Here is a 6,000-nt window from a genome sequence, read left to right on the forward strand (position 1 = left end):
CCCCCTCACTCCCAACTGCACATGGAGTTTTAGTGAAGGCTTCTGGGAGGAGCCAATGGGTAAGCCACATCCTGAAGGCAAATCAGGCTGGCCCGGTGAGTCTGAGGGGAGGGCTGGGGAGGGTCCAGGCAGAGGGAACCTATGGTGGCTGAGAAGAGGACTGAGTTCCAGGCAAGCAGCTCACTTGCCGTGGGTCTTCCAAAATCCCTCCTAAGCTGTTCTGGGCCAAGTTGGCTTCCTCACCCTCCCAAATCTCCCTGCCTTAGAAGAGAGAGCAGCAGGCAGTGAGGCTGCTGGTAACTGCTGGACACCCAAGGGCCTTCTCTCTAAGAATTCTGCTTCAAATGGGCTTTAGTGTTATAAGGGATGCTTGGGGAGTAGCTAAGCTGATGAACTAGGGCAAAGAAATGTATAGTTTGTTCTGACCTCCCAGGGCAGGGTGGAGGGCTTGGCCAGGGGGAATAGGGGAGCTCAGAAAATTGTCCAGGGGAGGTTGTCTCTCATTTATATTTTCTCTTTCCATTCTTGAGTGGGCCCCCAAGCACATCACACAGATCAGCTTCATCACCATTGTTAGTCCTCAGGAAACAGGCCACAATGAGCACCTTGAAGAGTAAAGAGGAAGAAGAGAAGTCACCAAAGGGCAGCTGGGGCAGAGAGTGTGGGCAAAGGGAAGGACGGTCCTTGCTGCTTTGCACAGGGTGTGATAAATGGATGGAGGGTGCAGTGTGCTTATGAGGCTCCTGGAATTTCAGCGCGTGTGGATGGCTTCCCCACCTGCTTCCTCCTTTCCCCCTACTCTGTCTCCCCTGGTTATTGCCCCACAGTGCTAAAGAATTTCCAAGTATTAACCTAGGCAAGCGCCGTAACCCAGGGCAAGTCTGTTTGAGGGCTGTGGGGTGGAAACCACATCCTGCGGGGCAAGAATGATGAGTTCTAGATTAAGAATCTGGAGGAGTACTGGGCTCTAGTTCTTTAACCCTACAGCTGATGAGTCCCATCTCCTTTCCGGGTCTTGGCCCCCTCATTTAAAAGATGAGTAGATGGATCACATCACCAAAGTCTCCAATAGTTTGAGAATCCAAGTCAACTCTCTTGTTGACTCCAGAGGCCCTCAGGAAACAGGAGAATGGGGAAGGCATGTGAGATGGGGCCCAAACAGAGAGGCAAACCCAGAGAAGTGAGCTGGTCTGAGGAATCATGGATGTCTTGGAATGAAGCCAAACATGTACCTTCTGGGATGGAAGGATTCAGACTGAGGCCCTACTAAGGCTGTGCTGCTTACTTTCAACCCCAAACCTTTCAGGTAGCCAGCAGGACGTTTGAGGGGACTAGGAAGAGTGCTGGCTTCCTGGGAGTCTGTAAGGAGAGTGCCTGCCCTGAGCTGAGCTCCGTCTACTTACCTGTGGCTCATTGGTTCAGCTCGAGGCCTGCTGGGCTGAGGCAGGCATCCCGCTATCCTGTGGACCCACAGGCTTCCCTCCGTGAGTGTGGCATGCCATGTACTGATTCCTGGGGAGCTGAGCACGAGGAAGCACAAACACCTCCCACTGTTGGGGAAAACTCAGGGGCAGGGTCTCTAGACCCAGGGCTGGGAGCTATGTCTTTCTCTTCTGTAACCAAAGGACAGCACAATACAGGTTGACCCTGCCCCTTCAGTGGGTGGGGTGGAATAGAACACAAGCAAATTCAGTTTCTAAGTGGAAGCAGAGAGTGGAGGAGCTTTGGGTAGAGGCAGATGCTCCTGGTTTCAAGCCTGGTGACTACTGCTTTCTCCCCAGAAGCCTAAGCCGGAAGTTTAATGAGTGTTCAGGTAGCAGAGATCTACTTTAGGGGACAAAGCTATTTACCAGAGGGAAAGGAGTTGAAGAACTACCAGCTCTGCCATCAGACCCCTGACTTCTCTTTGGAGCTTTTCATGCAGTAATTGGTAAGCAGCTGCTCCCCATTGACCCTCAGCTCTGCGCTTGTCATATACTTCCTCTCCCAGCTTCCCCACACAGAAATCTAGGGAGTGCTGGAGTGCTGTGCTAAGGATGCTGGGGAATCTTCTACTGATGGGGAAATCTGTGGTTGATTAGCAATGTCTGCCATGGATGAGTAAGGGCAATGTGATGGTACACATTCCAGTTTGTTATTTTGTTGTTATTATTTTTATGAGTGAACTGAACACTCACGATGTGGCAGGCAGTATTCTAAGCGGTTCCTGTTTAATCTTTACAATGACTCTACGAGGTAGGTACTGTTATTATTATTAGCATGAAGCTAATAATAAGTAGAAAAATGGAGAATCCAACATGGGCAACCTGGCCCATGGCCGGGTTGGGGTGAAGGGAGGGGGCAGTACATGACCACACACCTAACTAACAAAAGATCTGGCACTCAGCCTCGGCCTGGGAGCTTTTATATGCCTCCTCCAGTTTGGAGCACTCAGGACCAGCAGGTGGCAGCACCTCGCAGGGTGAGAGGAAAGGGCAGATCCCAGCTTGGCATGGGAGTCCTTCAGGGATCAGACAGCCCAGAGATCTATCGAGGAAAGCAAGAACAAATGAGGGTGCGGAGGAAGGCTAGCCAAGGGGCCCAGAGGAGGAGGGACAGAGCCTCAGACCCACAGGGAGCTGCCATGGCCAATGCTTTAGTTCCATCCGCAGCGCGAGTCTCTCAGCTTGCATTTCATGGTGCCTGCTGTGGGCTTTTTTTTCCTCCACTCTGGGAGAATGACTAACTTTAAGGACTAAAAAAAAAAAGTGTTTTGATTACACTGCCTTTTTACCAACTGGGAGCATTAGTCACCGTGGATTGCTGCAGATAACGGGGAAGGCAAGCAGCATCCCCCTCCTCCCCCTCCTGCTCCCTGATTAGCTCACAGAAGCCAGGGAGGAGACGCGAGTGAGGGAGAGAGAGAGCGCGCACCAGGAGGGAAAACAATCCCCCCTGGACAACATATGCCCCAGGCATCAGTCCAAGGATGCTCTGTCAAGCCTGGGCAGCCCCCTGACGACTTGCCCCACAGTGGGAGGCGTCCACTGGAAAGAGAGCTCGCGGGAGGAACACTGAGCCCACTGCTCCCGCCGTCCAAGTTGGCTTTGGGTGGCCTGTTCCTCCAGGTGGGTCCACCAAGGGGAAGTCAGAGGAAGTCCCTGAACGTGTGGCTCCCGAGGTGGGGCGCTGGTGGCTGAAAAGGATGAGGGAGAGCACAGTGGAGTCATCATGGCTGTGATGTGAGGCTGGTACCCAGGCCGTGGTGGGGCTAAGAAATGCCTTAGGGCTGGCATCCTCAGGGCTCGGATTGGGGTTGAGAAGTTCCTGCAGGTGGGGATGGTACCCACTTTCCACGCTCCACACTTCACCATTCTCTTTTCTTCTCCATCCTCACGGGGGCGATATCTAGTACTTTGGCCTCATCTTTCTATCCAGAGTGGCCTTTGCACCTGCTGTGGTGCTGGTGGGGCAGGAGAGCTAAGGCGCTCTCCCCGTCTGGCCTGTTGGCCAAGGTGCCAGAGATGGGAGCTCTGTGCCTGGTTGGGGAAGAGAAATAGAGAGGCATGGCGCTGGGCTGTGTCAGGGACTGGCTGGCCCTGTGAATCCTGTTTTCTCTGCCCAGCCCTGCAGCCCATTCTCCCCAACAGTGTTGTTCCACCCTAGGAAGAAGTCACTGCTCTGAGTGGCCCTAGTAGGCCACTCATGGCTATCTGTGTGAAGAGTTCCAAGGGTCAGGACAAATTAGCATTGGACTCTAACAGTAAAGACAAAAGAAATTTTATTTTTCCATCTCTCAAGATCAAAGTACTTCATCTTGATTTTGCTACTGCTGATTCTCTTTTATTTTTTTTTTAGATTTATTTTTGGCTGCGTTGGGTCTTCATTGCTGCGCACGGGCTTTCTCTAGTTGCGGCGAGGGAGGCTACTCTTCGTTGCAGTGCACGGGCTTCTCACTGCGGTGGCTTCTCTTGTTGCGGAACACGGCCTCTAGGCTTGCGGGCTCCACAGTTGTGGCTCTCGGGCTCTAGAGCACAGGCTCAGTAGTTGTGGCGCATGGGCTTAGTTGCTCCGCGGCACGTGGGATCTTCCCGGACCAGGGATCGAACCCGTGTCCCCTGCATTGGCAGGCGGATTCTTAACCACTGCGCCACCAGGGAAACCCGTGATTCTCTTTTAAAACTAAAACATCCACAGGTGTCTGGTGTTCACTGATCTCAAAAAGCGTATAGGGCAGCACCTTAGAGCAAACGGGGTTAAAAGAGGGAGAAGGCCTGGGAGAAATCACCCTCAGCCCCCAGGGCCATCAGTGCAATAGGGGATGTCCAGGTGCCAGGGTTGCTGTGTAGTTAGTTCCATCGGCTCTGGCCTGTCTCTCCAGGCTTTGCTCCCCTGAGCGTCTTACAACTGGCCTCTGGATGCTCCCAAGCCCCCTTCTCTGCCCTCTGAAGTTTCCCGTAATAGTAACTACCATTGACACTTACGGGCACTGCGTTAAGCATTTGGCACGTATTAGATCGTGTCTTTTTCACAGTAACTTGATGCGGAGGCTCCTCTGATTATCTCCTTTTTATTGATGAGGAAACCGAGGCTGAACGGATTGCCCAACGTCGTAGAGTCGGCCAAGTGAGAACGACAGGTGTTTTAAACCCAGGCTGTGTAAACTGCCTCGGAGTAGAAAAGAAAGTATCAAAAGGTCAGGGAGCTGGCATTTATGGGAGACCTACTCTCACATGTCATCTCGTTTGCCTCCTCCCTGAAGGGGGACAATGAGGCTTGGAGGGCTTGACCCCGGGAAAGCTTGTGCTGAACGTCAAACTGAAGTCCTAGCTGCAAAGCCCGTGCTCCAGCCGTGGTGCCGTCCAGCGGTCAGCTTGCAGCTGCGGGAGGGTACCCACTGGGGACAGTATAGGGGGGACAGGCTTTGAGATGATTGTGGGTGATAGAGTGACCTCCAGGTTTTTGTCCCCTGGCTGGGATGGCCGCCCATTCCCAGCTGTAGCCACAGGGCCTCCCAGGTAGGCACAGCCCCCAGGAGAGCATGGCTTTCATGGGGAATCCTTGCAGGTTCTGTAGGTGGCGAAGAGCAGATCTGGGGGGATGGGGAGCGTTGCCCTAGCCTGACCTCACTCCAGGCCTGGCTGCCAGCGTCCACCCCCTGCTGCTGTGGCCGAGACAGCCCCCAGACACCGGCAGGGCAGGTGGCAATTATCCCTGGGCACTGATTATACCGCAGGGCCGTCCAGAGCCCCAAATAGCAGCTCAGCCTGGCACAGGAGTGGGGGAGGAGAAGGGTCCCGCTGGGGAAGAAGGGGCAGGATTGAGAGGGTGCATATGGGATGGATGTATTTGGAAGGACTGTGGGGTGGGGGAGGAGCTCACCACGTCAAGGCTTCTGCCTTTCGGGGCAGGCGAGGGCCATCAAGGAAAAGAATGAGGTCCCCGCTGCAGCAGGCCGACCCAGAAGAATTAGATGGGGCAGACGCCACTACTCCAGCCTTCCTGAGGGTAAATCTGGTCACCCGAGAAGGTGGTACCCAGCATAAGCGGGGATGTAGAGAGGGTCTCACAACATAGGAGGAACCAGTGGCGCCACTGAGGCCAGACCAGCTGCCCGCCTCCAGCCTTGACCCGCGGCACCTCCGGATTGATCAGCAAAGGACCCCCAAAGAAGGCACACAGGGAAGGGAAGGGAGGCTAAGTGAGTGCGAGGAGGGGGTTGGGGGCACAGATTCCCCAAACCCCACAGGGCCAGGCCAAGGTCTGTGTGCAGTACAGGTCTTAGACCCTCGTCCAGCCATCCCTTGCCTCACATGGGTCTGCAACTTCCCGGGCCCCATGGACCCTCCCTCAGGGTGATCTTCAACCAGAGGTAAAGCCAGGTGGCCGCAGGCCTCAGAGGCTGAGGTTCCAGGAGCCGGGGCCACGGGGCGCCCTGCAAGAAGAGGCTCCTCGCCCCTCCGTGTCTAACTGCCCTCCCTCTGCCCAAGCCGCTGCCTCTGGACCTCTCTGAGGTGTCAC

The sequence above is a fragment of the Globicephala melas genome, chromosome 6 (assembly GCF_963455315.2).
Source record: "Globicephala melas chromosome 6, mGloMel1.2, whole genome shotgun sequence".
NCBI lineage: Eukaryota > Metazoa > Chordata > Mammalia > Artiodactyla > Delphinidae > Globicephala > Globicephala melas.